Here is a 27353-nt window from a genome sequence, read left to right as displayed (position 1 = left end):
AATAGCCAGGGCAAGAAGTAGCCTAATGTCCATCAGTAGAACAGTGGATAAAGAAGTTTCGGAACACATGCACAAAGGAATATTACTCCACCATGAAAAGGAACAAATGTGAATCATTTTAACTGAGGTGGATGAACCTAGAAACTGATACAGAGTGAAGTAAGTCAGACAGAGAAAAACAAATATACTATATTAATGCACACATATGAAGCTTGAAAGATGGTACGGTGAACACTTGAAGGGTAGAAATAGATACACGGATGTGGAGGAAGGATGTGTGAACTCAGCTGGAAGGAGGGGTTGGGATGAAGTGAGAGAGGAGCACGGAAACAGAGCCACTTCCATATGTAAAATAACTAACTAGTGGGAAGTTGCTATATAACATAGGGAGCCCAGCATGATGCTCTGTGACGACTCAGAGGGTGGGATGGCAGGAAGTGTTAGGGAGGCTCACCAAAGAGTGGATAATACACTTATGGCTGATTCGTGTTGGTGTATAAGGAAAACCAACCAAACATTGTAAAGCAGATATTCTTCAATTAAAAATAAATAAGTACAATCCAAAAACTATCATTCAACTGTCAGTTCAGTTCAGTTCAGTTCAATCGCTCAGTTGTGTCCGACACTCCACAACCCCACGAATCACAGCATGCCAGGCCTCCCTGTCCATCACCAACTCCCGGAGTTCACTCAAATTCATGTCCACAGAGTCGGTGATGCCATCCAGCTATCTCATTCTCTGTCGTCCCCTTCTCCTCCCGCCCCCAACCTTTCCTAGCATCAGAGTCTTTTCCAGTGAGTCAACTCATCGTATGAGGTGGCCAAAGTATTGCAGTTTCAGCTTTAGCATCAGTCCTTCCAATGAACACCCAGGATTGATCTCCTTTAGAATAGACTGGTTGGATCTCCTTGCAGTATAAGGGACTCTCAAGAGTCTTCTCCATCACAGTTCAAAAGCATCAATTCTTCGGCGATCAGCTTTCTTCACAGTCCAACTCTCACATCCATACATGACCACGGGAAAAACCATAGCCTTGACTAGATGGACCTTTGTTGGCAAAGTAATGTCTCTGCTTCTTAATATACTATCAAGGTTAGTCATAACTTTCCTTTCAAGGAGTAAGTGTCTTTTAATTTCATGGCGGCAATCAGCATCAGCAGTGATTTTGGAGCCCCCCCCCAAAAAGTCTGACACTGTTTCCACTGTTCTTCCATCTATTTCCTATGAAGTGATGGGACCAGATGCCATGATCTTTGTTTTCTGAATGTTGAGCTTCAAGCCAACCTTTTCACTCTCTTCTTTCACTTTCATCAAGAGTCTTTTGAGTTCGTCTTCACTTTCTGCCATAAGGGTAGTATCATCTGCATATCTGAGGTTATTGATATTTCTCCCAGCAATCTTGATTCCAGCTTGTGCTTCTTCCAGTCCAGCGTTCCTCATGATGTACTCTGCATATAAGTTAAATAAGCCAGTGTTTGTACTGTCATCTAAAGCTACGGGATCATCTTCTATTTCTATCTACTTTTCAGCTATATATTAGTGCTTATAAATGTCATGAAAGGTTCTGAAAATATGATTTTATTAGCTACAGAGTATCCCTTACTATCATATACATAAATTATAAAAAGTTCACTCTCATCATAGAAACATAATACCAAAAAAGGTTTATATTGTAAACTAAAGCCTGCATATTCTATTCAGTTTAGTGAGAATTCCTCTGAAGACCTAAAATTCTTATGAAAAGTCAATTATTTGGAGTCCTTGCTTTCATCTCTTATGCCATATTGTCATTTACTTCAAAGAACTCTTTGATTTTTGACATTTTTGCCTTTGACTATAATTTTTCACTGAGATCAAAATCTTAAATTTATATCTTAAGAATGACAAGAAGAACCCTGGTAAGTGTGAGTCACTCACATGTCCAATTATTTGTGACACATGGACTGCAGCACACCAGGTCCTCTGTCCATAGACTTTTCCAGGCAAGAATACTGGAGTGGGTAGCCATTCCTTTCATGAGGGGATCTTCCTGACCCAGGGGAAGGTCTCCAGCATTGCAGGCAGATTCTTTACCATGTGAACCACCAGAGAATCCTGACCCTGGTGCACATGGATGTACAAATACTTAATATTAGTAAACCAATTAGATATATTAAAAGAATCATGCACTATGATCAAATGGCATTTATCCGATCAACAAGGATGGTTTATTATCTGCATATCAATCAATGTGATACACAACATGAGCAAAATTAAGAAGAAAATCATGTGTTCTTCTTAATAATTGCCGAAAGAGCTTTCAACAAAGTGTAATATCAATTTGATACCATCTCTTAATACTACGGTTATACAAGGAACATACTAAAAAGCATATAAGACAAGCCCACAGCTAATATGCAGCTCAGTGGCAAAAAGGTGAAAGGTTTTTCCAAAAGATCAGGAATAGTACAAAGATGCCACTCTCACCAGTTTTGTTCAGCATAGTAGTGGAAGTGTCCTACCCAGAGTAACTAGCCAAAAAGGGAAATAAACGGCACCCCATTGGAACATAAGAAGTAACACTGTCACTATTCGATTATGACATGATTTATATGAAATTGTAAAAACTGCACCAAGTAACAACTATTAAAACTAATAAATTCAGCAAGAGAGCAGGATATGAACCATCAGAGAGAGAGGAGTTCAGTCCCATACACAAATTCATTAAAAAAAAACAAACCTGAAATAAATTTAAGCAAAGAGCAGAAACAACTGTACAGTCATGGACTCCAAGACATACAGTCTGGGTTCAAATCCCAGCTCACCCACTGACCTGCAGGGTGACCCCAGGGCAAATCAAACAATGATCTGGGGCTCAACATATTCAACTGCAAAATGGACATAGACCAAGTATCTCCTACCAGGGTTGTGAAACTCCAAGGAAATGCTTATTTAGCCCCAGGGGGATGGAGTATAACCGGGAGTCTATCCTTGTATGAAATTCCTCTAGAACTGGGCTCTACTGATCTTGTGGGTGTGGGTCCAGGATAGAGCCTGGGAGCCAAATGGGACTGGACAAGGATCAGGATAAAAAAAAAAAAAAAGCTAGTTTGGTGTCAGGGAGGGAATCCACCTCCTTCTCAGATCTCAGAGTGGGGCCTGCACCAAGGGCCCGGGGGATGCACCATAAGAGGTGATAATTCCGAATCCCCAAAGCAGGGAAGGAGCCTTCCTGCAGGAACCTTCTGTCTGGTACAGACTCCAGTGTGATGCAGTGCTGCTCCCTGAGTTCTCTGTGTCTCTACCTGCCAAAGAGCTCTTGGGAGTCCATACACATCTCTATCGCTCTCTGGGAGAACAGTGTGCAGGACCCATAAAGTCCCACAGGTGCATCTCTTTATGATCAGTGCCCACCCTCAGGGTGGATCCCACTCTACTTTTGTAACTATTTTTCCTATCCACTGAGATGCTCACTTTTGGCGGTACAAAGCAGAAGCCCTGGTGAGCTCCTGTGGAGATGAAACTCCCTTCAACTACTAACACAGACAAGGACATGCAATGATGCCTGTGGCTCCCAGAGGTAAGATCAGCTCCCTGTCAAGATGACACGGGGAATGGTGTGGAAAGGGAGGCCTCAAAAGACTCCCCTTTCACTGCACAGAGCATCCCGGCTGCTAGAGCTGCTGAATCCATTCAACTGTGGAAATGCAAACTGAAAAACACCCATCTTTCTGAGAAGGTCTCCAAAAGAGTTTAGGAGCAACGCATTTGCAAACCAGAGGGGATGACATGCATCTCCAAGGAAACTTGACAACTCTCAACAAATTCACTTCAAAAGATTCTTAGACATACGTTCCATGCATAATGGTTCACAAAGACAGAAGAAAAAGGAGCAGGCATTAGAAATGAGCTCTGAGTCTTCACACACAATACAGAAAGGCACTACACAAAGAGTAGGGAACACAGTGAACTTTGTCAAATCCAAGATTTGGACTTTGGGAAAGACATTCTGAAAAATGCAAAGGACACATCCCAAACTGGGAGAAAAATGTTTGCATACACTAAGCTTAGGCAGGATTTGGCTCCTAATACACAAATGACACGAACACCAATGAGCATGAAGGAAAGGTCTGAGGGGACAAGGGGCCACGGAGAGCACACTGAATGATGCCCAGCACTGAGGGCCTGAAAAACACGGTCTAGCTGCACTCCCCGAGCCCCATGGGATGCTGGACTAGGCGTGTTCTACCTGAAGGCTCAGAGAGATGGACAGTGAGGAAGGGGAAGAGAAATCCTAGGCATTTCTAACACTCACAGCAAATGCTTAGAAGGAGAAGGCAAGGATCAAACCCACTGAGAGTGACATTCCCTGAAAGGCAATAGCTAGGAGTCCATCTAACCCAGGAGGGAAGCCCCTCTTCTCAGAGAACTGCAAGAGATGGGTGAAAGAAGTTGAAGCCCACTAATCCAATGGAAAAGAAGCTGTGCTCACAGATCAGAAGAATTCCTCCTGGGAAGATGATGTCAATTTCCCCTCCCCCTGACCCCTACCTTGGGGCAATCCAGAGGTTCCATGCTCTTCCTCTAAAATACCAACGGCTGTTCTCAAGGCATTGTAACCAAAGAATTCAAAAATGTTTATGGAAACACAAAGGAGCCAAAAGAGTCAATGCAATCTGCTACAAAGCCCTGAAATGGACATAGCAGGCTGCCTGAGAGCCAATAAGACTATCACACTAGTATCATCAGCACTGCATGGTACTGGGAAGAAATCAAACATGCAGAACCAGATCCATGGAATTGAGTTGAGAGTCCAAAAATAAACCCAAGCTTCTACAGTCAATTCCTCGATGCCAAAGGAGGAGAGGCGATACAAATGGCAACAAGAGCCTTTGCAATGAAAGACCATGGGAAATGGAGACTGTTCCATCTGCACAATCACATTGGCTGTTGGTCTCATAACACCTCCGATTCAGTGAAACATATAAATGCAAAACCTGTATTGATGAAACTCCTGGAAATAAGCATGTGCCACAGGCTCCTTAATGTCAGGGACTTCTGAAGATGTGGTGGGGGGAAGCAAAATTGGGTCTCTTCAAGTCAAGGAGACAGGATACCAAAGGACACCAACAGGCTTCCATCCGCTTGAACAGCTTTGCAACAGAAAAGCTAATAATTCACAAATCAAAATGGTAGCAAACTGAACAGGAAAAAATATTTGCAAGCAGAATATCGGAGAAGGGGTTCTTAATGTAAAAGAGACTGAGAACACACACCACCAAGTATAACAGAAAAAATCTAGACCTATCCCTTCCCCTAACACCAACTCCATCCCCAAATCTTTATCTCAATCAAAAGGAAACGCTAAAGCCTCACCCGAGGTCAAAAATAGACAAGCATACATGCAGTCACAGGCATGCGAGCTTCCACAGGAGAGACACAGAGGAAGACAGGACTGAATTTAGAAAGGTCAAGAAAGAGACTGATCCAGTCAAAGAGACTAAACAAGGGAGAGAACAAATGCGTCAATTTCACAGAATTTGCATGAATCTCTCTTGAGGTTGGAAACCACGAGAGTGCCTATTCCCCCTGCAAGGAGGAAAATGACCCACGATGAGGATACTCAAAGACAAGGATGTGGGGAGCCACTGTTGGGGCAGACTCACCAACCCCTTGAGGCTAAGTGGGACACTTGAGGAGGACCAGGAAGGTTGACATCAGAGGGGGGGATGTCTGAATATGACCTTCCGGTCCTCCCAATGCGGGGGTCAAGAAATAGGCAAGAAGGAGACTGCCTTTTCCCCGGTCCCAGAGCCCATCCAGGCCTGATTCTGCCCCATTCTTTGCTAGGTCAACCCTGTGTGGAATCCGTCCTTTGGGAAGTCTCAGTGTCCAAGCTCCACGTGATAGTGGCCCAAAGTTTGAACAGGCACTGCAGCTGTGCGTAGGCTGACAGACCTAGGCAGGAGATGGGAGAGTGACCACCACTCTGTAGATGGAGAGACTGGGGAAACCCTGCGGGGCACATGTCTTGCCCAGGGCCACATCACATCTGAGAAGAAGGAGCCTGGGCTGAAAGCAGCTGTGTCCTCAGAGCTCAGGCCCTGGCTGCACCCAGGTTTCCCCAAGGCTGTAGGGTTGGCTGTGCGGGTGTCACTGTGCCTGCACGTGGCCTAAGGGAGTGGGGGAAGAGCCAAAATTCAGAGGTTCCCTTGGGGAGCTTTGTGAAAGGGACCTCGGCCACGAACCCAGGAAATGATGTCACTTCCTGGCAACAGAACCCAACAGAACCCACAACCCTGGTATCCAGGCCTCCCCAGCAGAGAGGAGCCACAGGCCAGATCACTTGCTGTCAAGATGTTCTGCTGTTTGCCCCTGCCTAGAGGCCGGGGCCTCAGGCGAGCTCACAGTCAGAGTTTGTGGGAACGCGGTCGACCATGGCTCAGGGCCCTGCAGAGAGGACTCTGGCTCTTTGCGCGCAGGAACAGTAAGGTAACAGGGAAGCCCCAGGCTGGGTCCAGCCACCCCTCCCGTCCCACCCAGGGAAGCCTGAGGCTTTCCCCTGTGTGTGGACGGGGGTTTCTCAGGGTGTGTCTGCCTCAAGCAAGGCCAGCCGCATGTGGGTCAGGAGCCCGTGGGCCGCTTGTGTCCAAACCCCAGGGGAGGAAAGTCTGGGTGGCATGGGGAGATTCCGGGCAGAGCTGGCTGCCTAGGCTGACTTCACACCCTCAGGGGGGTCTCCGTCCTCCCGGGTGAGTATCTGAGCGGACACTAGTCTCTCTGCTCTTTCTGGAAGCAGAAGGGCAGATGGGCAGAAGCATCAGCCATTGGCCAAACTCAGCTCAAAAATATCGAAGCAGGGTTGGCTGATGGTCACTGTCATTGCAGAGCGTCCCACCTGAGGTGGCCCCTGAGAAGCACACCTATCCACCCCCCAGAGGGAGGGCTCAGAGCACCAACCCCCTGCCCAGGAGGCCCAATGCAGGCTCCAGGTGAGCATGGCAATGGAGGGCTCAGCCCAACTGGCAATGAAGAGCAAGCGGGAAAGGTCTGCTGTCCAGACGCCATCCAGTACACACCCCGGGGCCCAGTATCAGGCTGCCATGGAGCTCATTACATCCGGCTCTGACCCAGAGCTTCCAGAAGCCCTGCCTCTGAGGCAGCAGGAGGAGCCCAGCACGGAAGAGCACAGAGGTGAGGCAGCTGCGGCTGTTGCATGTGAGCGTGGGGAGGCGGTGCTGAGCCACACAGGGAGGAGTCCCCCAGAGCTGGGGCTGGGCCTGGACCAAAAGCTGGCCTACACCACCCATCTCGGAGACTGCAGAAAAGACTCCGATGCTGGGCCTGCTCAGCCAATCTCTAGGATGCTTTCGTGCCCACTTAGGTACATGGTAAGGCTGGCCTGTGGCAAACTTTTCTTCTCTCCCGGCTCTAGCTCTGACCGTCAAACTCAGCCGGCCTCCACGGCCAAGACCTGTCCTTACGGAGGTGGGAGCTCCAGGGGCAGGACCCAGGGATCAACTGAGGGGAGATCGAGACCTGAGACGTTCCCTCCCAAAGACACGGGCCAGCCGGGTACTGGCCAGCCCCCTCAGGACTTCGGAGCTCTGTGCCTGCACGACCCCCAGCCTCAGGCCCCGATGTCCCACCCCGCCGTCCAGAACCTCCACCTCCACGTGCACTTGCATCTGCTAGGACTTTGGCGGCTGAACCAGAGTCAGGGCCTGAGTGACCACCTGTGCAAGGGCAGCCTGCTCTGGCTCCTGCCAAGGACTCAGACGCCCACCATGACTGTCCCACCCCTGCAGGGAGAACAGGACCCTGCTCTGGACAGATACCCACAGCCCTTTCGTCAAACTCCTCGTCTAGGGGCACGGTTGGCTCTGCAGCCTCCATCCCTGTGTGTTCCCCGTGGACACCGTCCACACCCTCCCCACCCAGGGGAGACTGACTTCCCTTCCCCTGATCTGATTTAAATCAGGCTCCTAGGCATCTTTCTTCTCATCTTTTATGTCTTTTATGTCTTTCTGTATATTTTGCACGTAAGTGTGTGTCAGTAAACTTTCCTTCCTTGAAGCCACCTGGGAATATGGAGGCCTTCACAATGCTGTGTAAGCATCACCACTGTCTACATTTGGACACACTCATTCTCCCCCCCACCCCCGGCCACTTCCCAGCAAAGCCTGGATTCATGGCAAGCACTCCCCTTTCCTCTCTCCCCCGCCTGAAAACACTGAGTATTCTTCTCTCTGCATTTCCTCCCATCCTTTTGGGGTCCCCAATCAATGCCAATCACTGAAATGATAGGATACTGGTTTTTGCTTTGAATGAAGGTGAAAGTTATAGTCTCTCAGTATTGTTAGAGTCTTGGCATCCCCACGAATTCTACAGTCCATGGAATTCTCTAGGCCAGAATCCTGGAGTGGGTAGCTTTTCCCTTCTTCGGGGGATTGTACTTTCCCCACATAGTGGAAGACCAAACTGGAGAATTCTGGTTTCTATGTCATTTGAAGGAGCCTTTGGGTATCTGAAAGGACAGTGTAGGTCCTTTCAAGATGTCATCTGCCAAACGAAGCCCTCTCTGCAAATGTGCTCAGAATTGCCAAGTAGGCAGTGCTGTTATAAGTGGGACACCTCAGGCACAAGGGAAATGATGAGTTCTTCGGCCGGCACAAACAAACTCACAACAATAAACCAGGCAGGAGAAATGGAAAGAGAAACCCACACCAACAAATGGACAAGTGTACCTCAGAACACAAGACCAGAGAAAGACCCACCATCCGAGTGGCCCCAACAAGCTCAAGAAAATCAGTGATCTGGAAGGAAACAGAAGAAACATGTGCAGGTCCAATGAGAGGCCATGCACATGGCTACTGTAGCTCAGAGACGGCCTGACGCTTCGCATGGACATGCGGGCAAAGGGAAACACAGTGCAGGTGGCGGTGGTCATCATCTCAGAGCTAGGTGCTCAGGATGGTGACAACCAGCCTTCAGGATCACAGGAGGGAGCGGAGGGCCTAGCAGAGCGCAGAGACATCTCTTTCGCTCTCTGGGAGAAGAGTGTGCCGGACCCATCAAAGTGCCACAGAAGCATCTCTTGACCATCAATGCCCACCCTCAGGGTGGATCCCACTCCACTTCTGGCACGGTGGCTCCTGGCCTCTGAGATGCTCACCTCTGGTTTTCTGAAGCCGCAGGCCTGCTGGGCACCTGCGGAGACGAAACTCCCTTCAGGTGCTGACACAGCCAAGGGCACACTAGGATGCCTGTTGCCTCTGGCTCACAGATGGGAGATCAGCGCCCTGTCAACCCTACCTGGGGATCAGTGCTGAAAGGGAGGCGCCACCAACTCCCCTTTCACTGGACACACTGTCCCTGCTGTTAGAGCTGCTGAATCCATTCAACTGTGGAAACGCAAGCTGAGAAACACCCATCTTTCCGAGAATGTCTCCCAAAGAGGTTAGAAGCAACGCATTTGGAAACCAGAGGGGATGACATGCACGCCCATGGAAACTTGACACCTCTCCACAAATACAATTCAAAGGATTCCTAGACATAGGTTCCATGCAAAATGGTCCACAAATCCGGAAGGAAAAGGAACAGACCTTAGAAATGAGCTCTGAGTCTTCACACACAATTCAGAAAGGCACTACACAAAGAGGAACCAGGGAACATAGTGAACTTCATCAGTTCCAAGATTTGGACTCTGGGAAAGACCGTCTGAAAAGTGCAAACGAAACATCTCGTGCTGGGTTTAAAACTTCCTGTTTTCTCTCGATCCGTTAAATGGGAATAGGGGCTCATATCGAATTGAGTCCTTAAAGTATGTTCTTCTCTCCAATCGGGATTGATGTTAGTGAAATTTCTGAGTCACATAAAGGGTGTCAATTACTCTTCTGCCTTTCAAGAGGGAATGTGGTATTTCTCTTAAGATTCTGCAGCGCAAAATTTCCTCATCTCTCATTGAGGGGATAATTTTGTGGTGTTTCTCGAGTTGAAGCAGGAAGCTGAGGGTATTGCTCGAGTTGCGACGGGGACCTCAGGAACTCGCTCGGGTTGCTTCAGGGAAGTCAGGTCCCCTTTTGTGTTGGAAGGGGAACTTCCGGTTTACTCTCGATGCGTTAAATGGGAATAGGGGCTCATCTCGAATTGAATCCTTAAAGTATGTTCTTCTCTCCAATCGGGACTGATGTTAGTGAAATTTCAAAGTAGCATAAAGGGTGTTAAGTACCCTTTTCCATTTCAAGAGGTAATGTGGTATTTCTCTTGAGATTCTGCAGCGCAAAATTTCCTCATCTCACAGTGAGGGGATAATTTTGTGGTGTTTCTCGAGTTGCGGCGGGAAGCTGGGGGTACTTCTCGAGTTGCGATGGGGACCTCAGGAACTCGCTCGGGTTGCTTCAGGGAAGTCAGATCCCCTTTTGTGTTGGAAGGGGATCTTCTGGTTTACTCTCGAGCCGTTAAATGGGAATAGGGCCTCATCTCGAATTGAGTCCATTAAGTGTGTTCTCCTGTCCAATGGGGACGGCTGTGTGAGGGAACTTTCTGAGTCGCATAAAGGGTGTCAAGTACCCTTTTGCCTTTCAAGAGGTAATGTGGTATTTCTCTTGAGACTCTGTAGCGCCACATTTCCTCATCTCGCATTACGGGGACAATTTCGTGCTGTTTCTCGAGTTGCGGTGGGAAGATGTGGGTACTTCTCGAGTTGCGACGGGGACCTCAGGAACTTGCTAGGGTTGCTTCAAGAAAGACAGGTCCCCTACTGTGCTGGAAGGGAACCTCCGAATTACTCTCGAGCCGTTAAATGGGAATAGGGCCTCATCTCGAATTGAGTCCATCAGTTGTGTTCTCCTCTCCAATGGGGACGGCTGTGTGAGGGAAGTTTCTCCGTCGCATAAAGGGTGTCAAGTACCATTTTGCCTTTCAAGAGGGAATGTGGGATTACTCTTGTGATTGTGCAGCGAAAATTTCCTCATCTCTCATTGAGTGGACAATTTTGTGGTGTTTCTCAAGTAGTGGCGGGAAGCTGGGGGTACTTCTCGGGTTGCGACCGGGACCTCAGGAACTCGCTCGGGAGGCTTCAGGGAAGTCAGGTCCCCTTTGGTGTTGGAAGGGGAACTTCCGGTTTACTCTCGACCCGTTAAATGGAAATAGGGCCTCATCTCGAAATGAGTCCATAATGTGTTCTCCTCTCCAATGAGATGCTGTGTGAGGGAACTTTCTGAGTTGCATAAAGGGTGTCAATTACACTTTTGCCTATCGAGAGTGAATGTGGGATTACTCTTGGGATTATGCAGCGAAAATTTCCTCATCTTCCATTGAGGGGATAATTTTGCGGTGTTTCTTGATTTGCAGCGCGGACCTCAGTAACTCACTCGACTTACTTCAGGTCCCCGTTTTTGTCGGAAGGGAAACTTCCAACTTACTCTCGAGCCCTTTAATGGGAATAGGGCGTCTTCTCGATTTGAGTCCATAAAATGTATTCACCTCTCCAAAGGGAATGGATGATATGGAACTTTCAGAGTGGCATAAAGGCTGTCAAGTACTCTTTTGCCTTTCATTCGGAAATGTGGGATTTCTCTTGAGATTCTGCAGCGCAAAATTTCCTCATCTCGCATTGAGGGGATAATTTTGTGGTGTTTCGCGAGTTGTGGCGGGAAGCTGGGGTTATTTCTCGAGTTGCGACGGGGACCTCAAGAACTCACTCGAGTTACTTCAGGGACGTCAGGTCCCCTTTTGTGCTGGAAGGGGTTGTTCCGGATTACTCTCCAGCACTTTAATGGGAATAGGGCCTCCTCTCGAGTTGAGTCCATAAAGTGTGTTCTCCTCTCCAATGGGGACGGACTTTAGGGAACTTTCTGAGTGGCATAATGTGTGTAAAGTACCCTTTTGCCTTTCAAGCGGGATTGTGGGATTTCTCTTGAAATTCTGAAGCGCAAAGTTAGTCTTCTCGCATTGAGGTGATAATTATGTGGTGTTTCTCGAGTTGCGGCGGGAGGCAGGGGGTCCTTCTTGAGTTGCAACGGGGACCTCAGGATTTCGCTCCGGTTGCATCAGGGAAGTCAAGACCCCTTTTGTGATGGAAGGGGAACTTCCGGATTACTCTCGAGCCATTAAATGGGAATATTGCCTCTTCTCGATTTGAGTCCATAAAGTGTGTTCTCCTCTCCACTGAGGACATGTGTTAGGGAACATTCTGAGTCGCCTAAAGAGAATCAAGTACCCTTTGCCTTTCAAGCGAGAATTTGAAATGTCTCTTGAGAATCTGCAGCGCAAAATTACCTCTTCTCGCATTGAGGGGATATTATTGTGGTGTTTCTCGAGTTGCAGCGGGAAGCAGGGGGTAATTCTCGAGTTGTGACGGGGACCTCAGGAACTCACTCGAGTTACTTCAGGGTAGACTGGTCCCCTATTGTGCTGGAAGGGGAACCTCCGAATTACTCTTGAGCCATTTAATGTGAATAGGGGCTCTTCTCCAGTTGAGTCCATAAAGTGTGTTCTCCTCTCCAGTGGGGATGGATGTTAGGGAACTTTCTGAATGGCATAAGGTGTGTCAAGTATCCTTTTGCCTTTCAGGTGGGAATGTGCGACTTCTCTTGAGATTCTGCAGTGCAAAATTTCCTCATCTCTCATTGAGGTGATAACTTTGTGGGGTTTCTCGAGTTGCAACAGGAAGCAGGGGGTCCTTCTTGAGTTGCGACGGGGACCTCAAGAACTCCCTCGGGTTGCTTCAGGGAAGCTAAGTCCCGTTTTGTGTTGGAAGGGGAACTTCCAGATTACTCTCGGGTGGTTAAATGGAATTTTGCCTCTTCTCGATTTGAGTCCATAAAGTGTGTTCTCCTCTCCACTGAGGACAGATGTTTGGGATCATTCTGAGTCCCCTAAAGGGAATCAAGTACCCTTTGCTTTCAAGCGGGAATGTGGGATTTCTCTTGAGATTTTGCAGGCAAAATTACCTCTTCTCTCATTGAGGGGATAATTTTGTGGTGTTTCTCGAGTTGCGGCGGGAAGCAGGGGGTAATTCTTGAGTTGTGACTGGGATTTCAGGAACTGACTCTAGTTACTTCCGGGAAGACTGGTCCCCTATTGTGCTGGATGGGGAACCTCCGAATTCCTCTTGAGCAATTTAATGGGAATAGGGCCTCTTCTCCAGTTGAGTCCATTAAGTGTGTTCTCCTCACCAATGGGGACGGATGTTAGTGAAATTTCTGAGTGGCATAAAGTGTGTCAAGTACCCTTTTGCCTTTTAAGCGGGAATGTGCGATTTCTCTTGAGATTCTGCAGTGCAAATTTTCCTCATCTCGCATTGAGGGGATAACTTTGTGGGGTTTCTCGAGTTGCGGCGGAAAGCAGGGGGTCCTTCTCGAGTTTCGACGAGGACCATAGGATCTCGCTCCAGTTGCATCAGGGAAGTCAAGATCCCTTTTGTGATGGAAGGGGAACTTCCAGATTACTCTCGAGCCGTTAAATGGGAATATTGCCTCTTCTCGATTTGAGTCCATAAAGTGTGTTCTCCTCTTCACTGAGGACATGTGTTAGGGAACATTCTGAGTCACCTAAAGGGAGTCAAGTACCCTTTGCCTTTCAAGCGGGAATTTGGGATTTCTCATGAGATTCTGCAGGGCAAAATTACCTCTTCTCTCATTGAGGGGATAATTTTGTGGTGTTTCTCGAGTTGCGGCGGGAAGTAGGGGGTAATTCTCTAGTTGCGAGGGGGACCTCAGGAAATCACTCGAGTTGCTTCAGGGAAGACAGGTCCCCTATTGTGCTGGAAGGGAACCTCCGAATTACTCTCGAGCCGTTAAATGGGAATAGGGCCTCATCTCGAATTGAGTCCATAAAGTGAGTTCTGCTCTCCACTGGGGAAGGCTGTGTGAGGGAACTTTCTGTGTCGCATAAAGGGTGTCAGGTACCTTTTGCCTTTCAAGAGGGAATGTGGGATTACTCTTGTGATTGTGAAGCGAAAATTTCCTCATCTCTCATTGAGGGGACAATTTTGTGGTGTTTCTCAAGTAGTGGCGGGAATCTGGGGGTACTTCTCGAGTTGCGACCAGGACCTCAGGAACTCGCTTGGGAGGCTTCAGGGAAGTCAGGTCCCCTTTGGTGTTGGAAGGGGAACTTCCGGTTTACTCTCGACCCATTAAATGGAAATAGGGCCTCATCTCGAAATGAGTCCATAATGTGTTCTCCTCTCCAATGGAGATACTGTGTGAGGGAACTTTCTGAGTCGCATAAAGGGTGTCAATTACACCTTTGCCTTTCGAGAGGGAACGTGGGATTATGCTTGAGATTATGCAGCGAAAATTTCCTCATCTTCCATTGAGGGGATAATTTTGTGGTGTTTCTTGATTTGTGGCGGGGACCTCAGTAACTCACTTGACTTACTTCAGGGAAGTCAGGTCCCCGTTTTTGTCGGAAGGGGAACTTCCAACTTACTCTCGAGCCCTTTAATGGGAATAGGGCGTCTTCTCGATTTGAGTCCATAAAATGTGTTCACCTCTCCAAAGGGAACGGATGATGTGGAACTTTCAGAGTGTCATAAAGTGTGTCAAGTACCCTTTTGCTTTTCAAGTGGGAATGTGGGATTTCCCTTGAGATTCTGCAGTGCAAAATTACCTCATCTCGCATTGAGGGGATAATTTTGTAATGTTTCTCTAATTGCGTCGGGAAGCAGGGGGAACCTTCTCGAGTTGCGACGGGGACCTCAGGAACTCAGTCGATTGGCTTCAGGGTAGTCAAATCCCCTTTTGTGTTCGAAGAGGAACTTCCGAATTGCACTCGAGCCATTATATTGGAATATTGCCCCTTCTCGAGATGAATCCATAAAGTGTGTTCTCCTCTCAACTGAGGACCCATGTTAGGGAACATTCTGAGTCGCCTAAATGGAATCAAATATCCTTTTGCCTTTCAAGCGGTAATGTGGGATTTCTCTTGAGATTCTGCAGCGCAAAATTACCTCATCACCCATTGAGGGATAATTGTGTGGTGTTTCTCCAGTTGTGGTGGGAAGCTGGGGGTACATCTCGAGTTGCGACGGGGACCTCAGGAACTCGCTTGACTTACTTCAGGGAAGTCAAGTCTTCTTTTGTGTTGGAAGGGAAACTTCTGGTTTACTCTCGAGACGTTAAATGGGAATAGGGCCTCATCTCGAATTGAGTCCATAAAGTGTGTTCTCCTCTCCAATGAGGACTGATGTTAGTGAAATTTCTGAGTCGCATAAAGGGTGTCAAGTACTGTTTTGCCTTTCAATCGGAAATGTGGGATTTCTCTTGATATTCTGCAGCGCAAAATTTCCTCATCTCGCATTGAGGGGATAATTTTGTGGTGTTTCTCGAGTTGTGGCGGGAAGCTGTGGTTACTTCTCGAGTTGCGACGGGGACCACAGGAACTCCCTCGGCTATCTTCAGGGAAGGCAGGCCCCCCTTTTTTTTGGAAGGGGAACTTCCGGTTTACTCTCGAGGCATTAATTGGGAATAGGGCCTCATCTCGGATTGAGTCCATAAAGTGTGTTCTCCTCTCCAATGGGGATGACTGTGTGACGGAACTTTCTGAGTGGCATAGATAGTGTCAAGTACCCTTTTGCCTTTCAAGAGGGAATATGGTGTTTCTCTTGAGATTCTGCGTCGGAAATGTCCTCATCTCGCATTGAGGGGATAATTTTGTGGTGTTTCTCGAGTTGCGGCGGGAAGCTGGGGGTACTTCTACAGTTGCGACGGGGACCTCAGGAACTCACTCAGGTTGCTTCAGGGAAGTCAGGTCCCCTTTGGTGTTGGAAGGGGAACGTCCGGTTTAATCTCAAGCCCATAAATTGGAACAGGGGCTCATCTCGAAATGAGTCCATAAATTGTGTTCTCCTCTCCAATGGGGACGGCTGTGTGAGGGAACTTTCTGAGTCGAAGAAAGGGTGTCAAGTACCTTTTTGCCTTTGAGGAGGGAATGTAGTATTTCTCTTGAGATTCTGCATAGCATAATTTCCTAATCTCGCATTGAGGGGATAATTTTGTGGTGATTCTCGAGTTGCGCCGGGAAGCTGGGGGTGCTTCTTGAGTTGCGACGGGGACCTCAGGAACTCGCTCGGGTTGCTTCAGAAGAGTCAGTTACGGTTTGGTGTTGGAAGGGGAACTTCCGATTTACTCTCGAGCCCTAAAATGTGAACAGGGGCTCATCTGGAATTGAGTCCATAAAGTGTGTTCTCCTCTCCTTTGGGGACGGCTGTGTGAGGGACCTTTCTGAGTCGAACAAAGGGTGTCAAGTACCTTTTTGCCTTTCAAGAGGGAATGTGGTATTTCTCTTGAGATTCTGCATCACAAAATTTCCTCATGTCGTATTGAGGGGATAATTTTGTGGTGTTACAGGAGTTGCGGCGGGAAGCTGGGGGTACTTCTCGAGTTGCGACGAGGACCTCAGGAACTCGCTCGGGTTGCTTCAGGCAAGTCAAGTATCCTTTGATGTTGGAAGGGGAACTTCTGGTTTACTCTCGAGCCCTTGAATGTGAACAGGGGCTCATCTCGAATTGAGTCCATAAAGTGTGTTCTCCTCTCCAATGGGGACGGCTGTGTGACGGACCTTTCTGAGTCGAATAAATTGTGTCGAGTACCTTTTTGCCTTTCATGAGGGAATGTGGGTTTTCTCTTGAGATTCTGCATTGCAAAATTTCCTCATCTCGCATTGAGGGGATAATTTTGTGGTGTTTCTCGAGGTGCGATGGGATTCAGGGTGTACTTCTCGAGTTGCGACGAGGACCTGAGGAACACGATCCGGTTGCTTTAGGGAGGTCAAGTCCCCTTTTGTGTTGCAAGGGGAACTTCTGAATTAATCTCGAGCCGTTAAATGACAATTTTGCCTTTTCTCGATTTCAGTCCATAATGTGTGTCTCCTCTCCAATGGAAACGGATGTTAGGGAACATTCTGAGTCGCCTAAAGGGAGTCAAGTACCCTGTTGCCTTTCAAGCGGGAATGTGGGATTTCTCTTGAGATTCTGCATCGCAAAATTTCCTCATCTCGCATTGAGGGGATAATTTTGTAGTGTTTCTCAAGTGGAGGCAGCAAGCTGGGAGTACTTCTTGAGTTGCGACGGGGACCTCAGGAACTCGCTCGGGTTGCTTCAGGCAAGTCAGGTATCCTTTGGTGTTGGAAGGGGAACTTCCGGTTTACTCTCGAGCCCTTAAATGTGAACAGGGGTTCTTCTCGAATTGAGTCCATAAAGTGTGTTGTCCTCTCCAATGGGGACGGCTGTGTGAGGGAACTTTCTGAGTCGAGTAAAGGCTCTCGAGTACCTTTTTGCCTTTGAGGAGGGAATGTGCATTTCTGTTGAGATTCTGCATCGCAAAATTTCCTCATCTCGCATTGAGGGGATAATTTTGTGTTGATTCTCGAGTTGCGCCGGGAAGCTGGGGGTGCTTCTTGAGTTGCGACGGGGACCTCAGGAACTTGCTCGGGTTGCTTCAGGAGAGTCAGGTACAGTTTGGTGTTAGAAGGGGAACTTCCGATTTACTCTCGAGCCCTAAAATGTGAACAGGGGCTCATCTGGAATTGAGTCCATAACGTGTGTTCTCCTCTCCAATGGGGACGGCTGTGTGAGGGACCTTTTTGAGTCGAACAAAGGGTGTCAAGTACCTTTTTGCCTTTCAAGAGGGAATGTGGTATTTCTCTTGAGATTCTGCATCGCAAAATTTCCTCATGTCGTATTGAGGGGATAATTTTGTGGTGTTACAGGAGTTGCGGCGGGAAGCTGGGGGTGCTTCTCGAGTTGCGATGGGGACCTCAGGAACTCGCTCGGGTTGCTGCAGGCAAGTCAGTTATCTTTGATGTTGGAAGGGGAACTTCTGGTTTACTCTCGAGCCCTTGAATGTGAACAAGGGCTCATCTCGAATTGAGTCCATAAAGTGTGTTCTCCTCTCCAATGGGGACGGCTGTGTGAGGGACCTTTCTGAGTCGAATAAATTGTGTCGAGTACCTTTTTGCCTTTCAAGAGGGAATGTGGTATTTCTCTTGAGATTCTGCATCGCAAAATTTCCTCATCTCGCATTGAGGGGATAATTTTGTAGTGTTTCTCAAGTTGAGGCAGCAAGCTGGGAGTACTTCTTGAGTTGCGACGGGGACCTCAGGAACTCGCTCGGGTTGCTTCAGGCAAGTCAGGTATCCTTTGGTGTTGGAAGGGGAACTTCCGGTTTACTCTCGAGCCCTTCAATGTGAACAGAGGCCCAAATCGTATTGAGTCCATAAAGTGTGTTCTCCTCTCTAATGGGGACCTCTGTGTGAGGGAACTTTCTGAGTCGCATAAAGGGTGTCAAGTACCTTTTTGCCTTTCAAGAGGGAATGTGGTATTTCTCTTGAGATTCTGCAACGCAAAATTTCCTCATCTCGCATTGAGGGGATAATTTTGTGGCGTTTCTCGAGTTGCGGCAGGAAGCTTGGGGTACTTCTACAGTTGCGACGGGGACCTCAGGAACTCACTCAGGTTGCTTCAGGGAAGTCAGGTCCCCTTTGGTGTTGGAAGGGGAACTTCCGGTTTACTCTCAAGCCCATAAATTGGAACAGGGGCTCATCTCGAAATGAGTCCATAAATTGTGTTCTCCTCTCCAATGGGGACGGCTGTGTGAGGGAACTTTCTGAGTCGAAGAAAGGGTGTCAAGTACCTTTTTGCCTTTGAGGAGGGAATGTGGTATTTCTCTTGAGATTCTGCATCACAAAATTTCCTAATCTCGCATTGAGGGGATAATTTTGTGGTGATTCTCGAGTTGCGCCGGGAAGCTGGGGGTGCTTCTTGAGTTGCGACGGGGACCCCAGGAACTCCCTCGGGTTGCTTCAGAAGAGTCAGGTACGGTTTGGTGTTGGAAGGGGAACTTCCGATTTACTCTCGAGCCCTAAAATGTGAACAGGGGCTCATCTGGAATTGAGTCCATAAAGTGTGTTCTCCTCTCCAATGGGGACGACTGTGTGAGGGACCTTTCTGAGTCGAACAAAGGGTGTCAAGTACCTTTTTGCCTTTCAAGAGGGAATGTGGTATTTCTCTTGAGATTCTGCATCGCGAAATTTCCTCATGTCGTATTGAGGGGATAATATTGTGGTGTTACAGGAGTTGCGGTGGGAAGCTGGGGGTGCTTCTCGAGTTGCGATGGGGACCTCAGGAACTCGGTCGGGTTGCTGCAGGCAAGTCAGTTGTCTTTGATGTTGGAGGGGGAACTTCTGGTTTACTCTCGAGCCCTTGAATGTGAACAGGAGCTCATCTCGAATTGAGTCCATAAAGTGTGTTCTCCTCTCCAATGGGGACGGCTGTGTGAGGGACCTTTCTGAGTCGAATAAATTGTGTCGAGTACCTTTTTGCCTTTCAAGAGGGAATGTGGTATTTCTCTTGAGATTCTGCATCGCAAAATTTCCTCATCTCGCATTGAGGGGATAATTTTGTAGTGTTTCTCGTGTTGAGGCGGCAAGCTGGGGGTACTTCTCGAGTTGCGATGGGGACCTCAGGAACTCGCTCGGGTTGCTTCAGGGAAGTCAGGTCCCCTTTTGTGTTGGAAGGGGAACTTCCGTTTTACTCTCGAGCCGTTAAATGGGAATAGGGCTTCATGTCGAATTGAGTCCATTAAGTGTGTTCTCCTCTCCAATGGGGACTGATGTTAGTGAAATTTCTGAGTCGCATAAAGCGTGTCAAGTACCGTTTTCCTTTCAAGAAGGAATGTGATATTTCTCTTGAGATTCTGCACTGGAAAATTTCCTCATCTCACATTGAGGGGATAATTTTGTGGTGTTTCGCGTTTTGTGGCGGGAAGCTGGGGGTACTTCTCGAGTTGTGACGGGGACCTCAAGAACTCGCTCGGGTTGCTTCAGGGAAGTCAGGTCCCCTTTTGTGTTGGATGGGGAATTTCCGGTATACTCTCAAGCCGTTAAATGGGAATAGGGGCGCATCTCGAATTGAGTCCATAAAGTGTGTACTCCTCTCCAATGGGGACGGCTGTGTGAGGGAACTTTATGAGTCTCATGAAGCTTGGCAAGTACCCTTTTGCCTTTCAAGATGGAATGTGGTATTTCTCTTGAGATTCTGCAGCGCAATATTCCTCATCTCGCATTGAGGGTATAATTTTGTGGTTTTTCTCGAGTTTCGGCGAGAAACTAGGGGTACTTCTCGAGTTCTGACGGGGACCTCAGGAACTCACTCTGGTTGCTTCAGGGAAGTCTGGTCCCCTTTTGTGTTGGAAGGGAACTAACAGTTTACTCTCGAGACGTTAAATGTGTATAGGGCCTCATCTCTAATTGAGTCCATAAAGTGTGTACTCCTCTCCAATGGGGACGGCTGTGTGAGGGAACTTTATGAGTCTCATGAAGCTTGGCAAGTACTCTTTTGCCTTTCAAGATGGAATGTGGTATTTCTCTTGAGATTCTGCAGCGCAATATTCCTCATCTCGCATTGAGGGTATAATTTTGTGGTTTTTCTCGAGTTTCGGCGAGAAACTAGGGGTACTTCTCGAGTTCTGACGGGGACCTCAGGAACTCACTCTGGTTGCTTCAGGGAAGTCTGGTCCCCTTTTGTGTTGGAAGGGAACTAACAGTTTACTCTCGAGACGTTAAATGTGTATAGGGCCTCATCTCTAATTGAGTCCATAAAGTGTGATCTCCTCTCCAATGGGGACTGATGTTAGTGAAATTTCGTGTTCGCATAAAGGGTGTCAAATACCCTTTTTCCTTTCAAGAGGGAATGTGTTATTTCTCTTGAGATTCTGCAGCACAAAATTTCCTCATCTCGCATTGAGGGGATAATTTTGTGGTGTTTCTCGAGTTGCGGCAGGAAGCTGGGGGTACTTCTCGAGTTTCTTCATAGACCTCAGGAACTCGCTAGGGTTGCTTCAGGGTAGTCAGTTCCCCTTTTGTGTTGGAAGGGGAACTTCCGATTTACTCTCGAGACGTTAAATGGAAATAGGGCCTCATCTCGAATTGAGTCCATAACGTGTGATCTCCAGTCTAATAGGGACTGATGTTAGTGAAATTTCCTGTTCGCATAAAGTGTGTCAAGTACACTTTTTCCTTTCAAGAGGGAATGTGGTATTTCTCTTGAGACTCTGCTGGACAAAATTTCCTCATCTCGCATTGAGGGGATAAATTTGTGTTGTTTCTCGAGTTGCGGCACGAATTTGAGGGTACTTCTTGAGTAAAAACGGAGACCTCAGGAACACGCTCGGGTTACTTCAGAGTAGTCAGGTCCCCTTTTGTGTTGGAAGGGGAACTTGTGGTTTACTCTCGAGCCATTAAATGGTAATAGGGATTCCTCTCGAATTGAGTCCTTAAAGTGTGAACTCCTGTCCCAAAGGGAATGATGTTAGTGAAATTTCTGAGTCGCATAAAGGGTGTCAAGTACCCTTTTGCCTTTCAAGAGGGAATGTGGTATTTCAATTTAGATTCTGCAGCGCAAAATTTGTTAATCTCGCATTGAGGGAATAATTTTCTGTTGTTTCTCTAGATGCGGCGGAAGACTGGGGGTACTTCTCGAGGTGCGACGGGGACCTCAGAAACTCGCTTGGGTTACTTCAGGGAAGTCAGGTCCCCTTTTGTGTAGGATGGGAATCTTCTGGTTTGCTCTCGGTCCATTAACTGGGAATAGGGTCTCATTTCGAATTGAGTCCATAAAGTGTGTTCTCCTGTCCAATGGGGACGGCTGTTTCAGGGAACTTTCTGAGTCTCATAAAGGGTGTCAAGTACCCTTTTGCCTTTCAAGAGGGAATGTGGTATTTCTCTTGAGATTCTGCAGTGCAAAATTTCCTCATCTCCCATTGAAGGGATAAATTTGTGGTACTTCTCGAGTTGCGACTGGGACCTCTGGAAATCGCTGGGGTTGGCTTCAGGGAAGTCAAGTCCCCTTTTGTGTTGGAAGGGGAACTTTCGGTTTACTCTCAAGCCGTTAAATGGGAATAGGGGCTCATCTCCAATTGAGTCCTTAAAGTGTGTTCTCATCTCCAATTGGGACGGCTGTGTGAGGGAACTTTCTGAGTCACAAAAAAGGTGTCAAGTACCCTTTTGCTTTTCAAGAGGGAATGTGGTATATCTCTAGAGATTCTTCAGCGCAAAATTTCCTCATCACGCATTCAGGGTATAATTTTGTGTCATTTTTCGAGTTGTGGCGGGAAGCTGGGGGTACTTCTCGAGTTGCGAGGGGGACCTCAAGAATTCGCTCGGGTTGCTTCAGGGAAATCAGGTCCCCTTTTGTGTTGGAAGGGGAACTTCCGGTTTACTCTCGAGCCATTAAATGTGAATAGGGCCTCATCTCCAATTGAGTCCAAAAAGTGTGTTCTCCTCTCCCATGGGAACTGATGTTAGGGAAATTTCTGAGTCGCATAAAGGGTGTCAAGTACCCTTTTGCCTTTCAAGAGGGAATGTGGTATTTCTCTTGAAATTCTGTAGTGCAAAATTTCCTCATCTAGCATTGAGGGGATAATTTTGTGGTGTTTCTCGAGTTACGGCGGGAAGCTGGGGGTACTTCTCGAGTTGGAACGGGGACCTCAGGAACTCGCACGGGTTGTTTCAGGGATGTCAGGTCCCCTTTTGTTTTGGAAGGGGAACTTCCGGTTTACTCTCGAGTCGTTAAATGGGAATAGTGGCTCATCTCGAATTGAGTCCTTAAAGTGTGTTCTCATCTCCAATGGGGACTGATGTCAGGGAAATTTCTGAGTCACATAAAGGGTGTCAAGTACACTTTTGCCTTTCAAGAGGGAATGTGGTATTTCTCTTGAGATTCTGCAGCGCAAAATTTCCTCATCTCGCATTGAGGGGATAATTTTGTGGTGTTTCTCGAGTTGTTGCTGGAAGCTGGGGTACTTCTCGCGTTGTGACTGGGACCTCAGGAATTCGCTCGGGTTGCTTCAGGGAAATCAGGTCCCCTTTTGTGTTAGAAGGGGAACTTCCAGATTACTCTCGAGCCGTTGAATGGGAATATTGCCTCTTCTCGATTTGAGTCCATAAATTGTGTTCTCCTCTCCACTGAGGACGGATGTTAGGGAGCATTGTGAGTCACCTAAAGGGATTCAAGTACCACTTTGCCTTTCAAGCGAGAATGTGGGATTTCTCTTGAGATTCTGCAGTGCAAAATTTCCTCATCTCGCATTGAGGGGATAATTTTTTGGTGTTTCTCGAATTGTGTCAGGAAGCTGGGGATACATCTCGAGGTGCGACGGGGACCTCCAGAACTCGCTCTGGTTGCTTCTGGGAAGTCAAGTCCCCTTTTGTGTTAGAAGGGGAACTTCCGGATATCTCTCGAGCCTTTTAATGGGAATAGGGCCTCTTCTCGAGTTGAGTACATAAAGTGTATTCTCCTCTCCAATGGGGATGGCTGTGTGAGAGAACTTTCTGAGTCGCATAAAGAGTGTCAAGTACCCTTTTGCCTTTCAAGAGGGAATGTGGTATTTCTCTTGAGATTCTGCAGTGCAAAATTTCCTCATCTCGAATTGGGCGTATAATTCTGTGCTGTTTCTCGAGTTGCGGCAGGAGGCTGGGGGTATTCTCGAGTTGCGATGGGGACCTCAGGAACTAGCTGGGCTGCTTCAGGGAAGTCAGGTCCCCTTTTGTGCTGGAAGGGGACATTTCGGTTTATTTTCAAACCGTTAAATGGGAATAGGGGCTCATCTCGAATTGAGTCCATAAAGTGTGTTCTCCTGTCCAATGAGGATGGATGTGTGAGGGAACTTTCTGAGTCTTCTAAAGGGTGTCAAGTACCCTTTTGCCTTTCAAGAGGGAATGTGGTATTTCTCTTGAGATTCTGCAGCACAAAATTTCCTCATCTTGCATTGAGGGGATAATTTTGTAGTGTTTCTCGAGTTGAGGTGGGAAGCTGGGGCTACTTCTCGAGTTGCGACGGGGACCTCAGGAACTCGCTTGGGTTGCTTCAGGGAAGTCAGGTCCCCTTTTGTGTTGGAAGGAGAACTTCCGGTTTATTCTCCAGCCATTAAATGGGAATAGGGCCTTGCTTCATTGACTATGCCAAGGCCTTTGACTCTGTGGATCACAATAAACTGTGAAAGATTCTGACAGAGATGGGAATACCAGACAACCTGACCTGGCTTTTGAGAGACCTGTATGCAGGTCAGGAAGCAACAGTCAGAACTGTACATGGAACAACGAACTGGTTCCAAATAGGAGAAGGTGTGCCTCAAGGCTGTATATTGTCACTTTGCTTATTTAACTTACATGCAAAGTACATCATGAGGAACGCTGGGCTGGAAGAAGCACAAGCTGGAATCAAGATTGCTGAGAGAAATATCAATAATCTCAGATATGCAGATGACACCACCCTTATGGCAAAAGGTGAAGAGGAACTCAAAAGCCTCTTGATGAAAGTGAAAGAGGAGAGTGAAAAGGTTGGCTTGAAGCTCAACATTCAGAAAATAAAGATCATGGCATCTGGTCCCATCACTTCATGGGAAATAGATGGAAAAACTGTGGAAACAGTGTGAGACTTTATTTTTTAGGGCTCCAAAATCACTGCAGATGCTAATTGCAGCCATGAAATTAAAAGATGCTTACTCCTTGGAAGGAAAGTTATGACCAACCTTGATAATATATTAAAAAGCAGAGACATTACTTTGCCAACAAAGGTCCGTCTAGTCAAGGTTATGGCCTTTTCCGTGGTCATGTATGGAAGTGAGAGTTTGACTGTAAAGAAAGCTGCTCGCCGAAGAATTGATGCTTTTGAACTGTGGTGTTGGAGAAGACTCTTGAAAGTTCCTTGTACCACAAGGAGATCCAACCAGTCCATTCTATGGGAAATCGATCCTGTGTGTTCATTGGAAGGACTGATGCTGAGGCTGAAACTGCAATACTTTGGCCACCTCATGCGACGAGTTGACTCACTGGAAAAGACTCTCATGCTGGGAAAGGTTTGGGGCGGGAGGAGAGGGGGACGACCGAGAATGAGATGGATGGATGGTATCACCGACACTGTGGACATGAGTTTGAGTGAACTCAGGGAGTTGGTGATAGATAAAGAGGCCTGGCATGCTGTGATTCATGGGGTCGCGGAGAGTCGGACACAACTGACCGACTGAACTGAACTGAACTGAGGGCTTCATTTCGAATTGAGTCCATAAAGTGTGTTCTCCTCTCCAATGGGGACGGCTGTGTGAACCAACTTTCTGAGTTGCATATAGTGTGTCAAGTACCCTTTGGCCTTTCAAACTGGTATGTGGGATTTCTCTTGATATTCTGGAGTGCAAAATTTTCTCATCTCACATGGAGGGGATAATTTTGTGGTGTTTCTCAGGTTACAGTGGGAAGCTGGAGGTACTTCTCCAGTTGCAACGGGGACCTCAGAAACTCACTCGGCTTGCTCCAGGGAAGTCAGGTCCCCTTTTGTGTTGGAAGGGGAACATCCAGTTTACTCTGAAGCCGTTAAATGGGAATAGGGTCTCATCTCGAATTGAGTCCATAAACTCTGATATCCTCTCCAATTGTGACTGATGTTAGTGAAATTTCTGGGTTGCATAATGGGTGTCAATTACCCTTTTGCCTTTACAGGGGGAATGTGGTATTTCTGTTGAGATTGTGGAGCCCAAAATTTCCTCATCTCGCATGGAGTGTATAATTTTGTGGTGTTTCTCGAGATTCGGCGGGAAGCTGGGGGTACTCTCGAGTTGTGAAGGGGACGTCGGGAACTCACTCGAGTTGCATCAGGGAAGGCAGGTCCCCTTTTGTGTTGGAAGGGGAACTTCCGGTTTACTCTCGAGCCGTTAAATGGGAATAGGGCCTCATCTCGAATTGAGTCCATAAAGTGTTTTTTCCTCTCCAATGGGGACGGCTGTGTGAGCCAACTTTCTGAATCGCATAGTGTGCCAAGTACACTTTTTCCTTTCAAGCCAGTATGTGGGATTTCTATTGAGATTCTGGAGCGCAAAATTTTCTCATCTCCCATTAAGGGGATAATTTTGTTGTGTCTCGAGTTTCGGCTTGGATCTGGGGGTACTTCTCGAGTTGCGATGGGGACGTCAGGAACTCGCTCGGGTTTCTTCAGGGAAGTCAGGTGCCCTTTTGTGTTGGAAGGGGAACTTCGGGATTACTCTCGAGCCGTTAAAAGGGAATTGGTCTCTTCTCAGGTTGAGTCCATAAAGTGTGTTCTCCTCTCCAATGGGGACTGATGTTAGTGAAATTTCTGAGTCGCATAAAGGGTGTCAAATACCATTTTGCCTTTCAAGAGGGAATGTGGTATTTCTCTTGAGATTCTGCAGCGACAAATTTCCTCATCTCGCATTGAGAGGATAATTTAGTGGTGTTTCTCGAGTTGCGGCGGGAAGCTGGGGGTACTTCTGAGTTGCGACGGGGATCTCAAGAACGTGCTCGGGTTGCTTCAGGGAAGTCAGGTCCCCTTTTGTGTTATAAGGGGAACTTTCGGTTTACTCTCGAGCCGTTAAATGGGAATAGGGCCTCATCTCGAATTGAGTCCATAAAGTGTTTTTTCCTCTCCAATGGGGACGGCTGTGTGAACCAACTTTCTGAGTCGCATATAGTGTGTCAAGTACCCTTTGGCCTTTCAAACTGGTATGTGGGATTTCTCTTGATATTCTGGAGTGCAAAATTTTCTCATCTCACATTGAGGGGATAATTTTGTGGTGTTTCTCAGGTTACAGTGGGAAGCTGGAGGTACTTCTCCAGTTGCAACTGGGACCTCAGAAACTCACTCGGCTTGCTCCAGGGAAGTCAGGTCCCCTTTTGTGTTGGAAGGGGAACATCCAGTTTACTCTGAAGCCGTTAAATGGGAATAGGGCCTCATCTCGCATTGAGTCCATAAATTGTGTTCTCCTGTCCAATGGGGACGGCTGTGTGATGGAACTTTGTGAGTCACATAAAGGGTTTCAAGTACCCTTTTGCCTTTCAAGAGGGAATGTGGTATTTCTCTTGAAATTCTGCAGCGCAAAATTTCCTCATCTCGCATTGAGGGGATAATTGTGTTGTGTTTCTCGAGTTGCGGCGTGAAGCTGGGGATACTTCTCGAGTTGCGATGGGTACCTCAGGAACACGCTTGGTTTGCATCAGGGAACACAGATCCCCTATTGTGTTGGAAGGGGAACTTTCGGTTTACTCTCGAGCAGCTAAATGGGAATAGGGCCTCTCTCGAATTGAGTCCATAAAATGTGTTTTCCTCTCCAATGGGGACTGATATTAGTGAATTTTCTGAGTGGCATAAAGTGTGTCAAATACCCCTTTGCCTATCAAGCGGCAATGTGGGATTTCTCTTGAGATTCTGCAGCCCAATATTACCTCATCTCCCATTGAGGGGATAATTTTGTGGTGTTTCTCGATGTGCGGCGGAGAGCAGGGGGTACTTCTCGAGTTGCGACAGGACCTCAGGAACTTGCTCGGATGGCTTCAGGGAAGTCATGTCCCCTTTTGTGTTGGA

The sequence above is a fragment of the Moschus berezovskii genome, chromosome 10, assembly GCF_049115385.1.
Source record: "Moschus berezovskii isolate FMDL1 chromosome 10, NW_MosBer_1.0, whole genome shotgun sequence".
Taxonomy (NCBI): Eukaryota; Metazoa; Chordata; class Mammalia; order Artiodactyla; family Moschidae; genus Moschus; species Moschus berezovskii.
Note: the sequence above shows the minus strand (reverse complement) of the source record.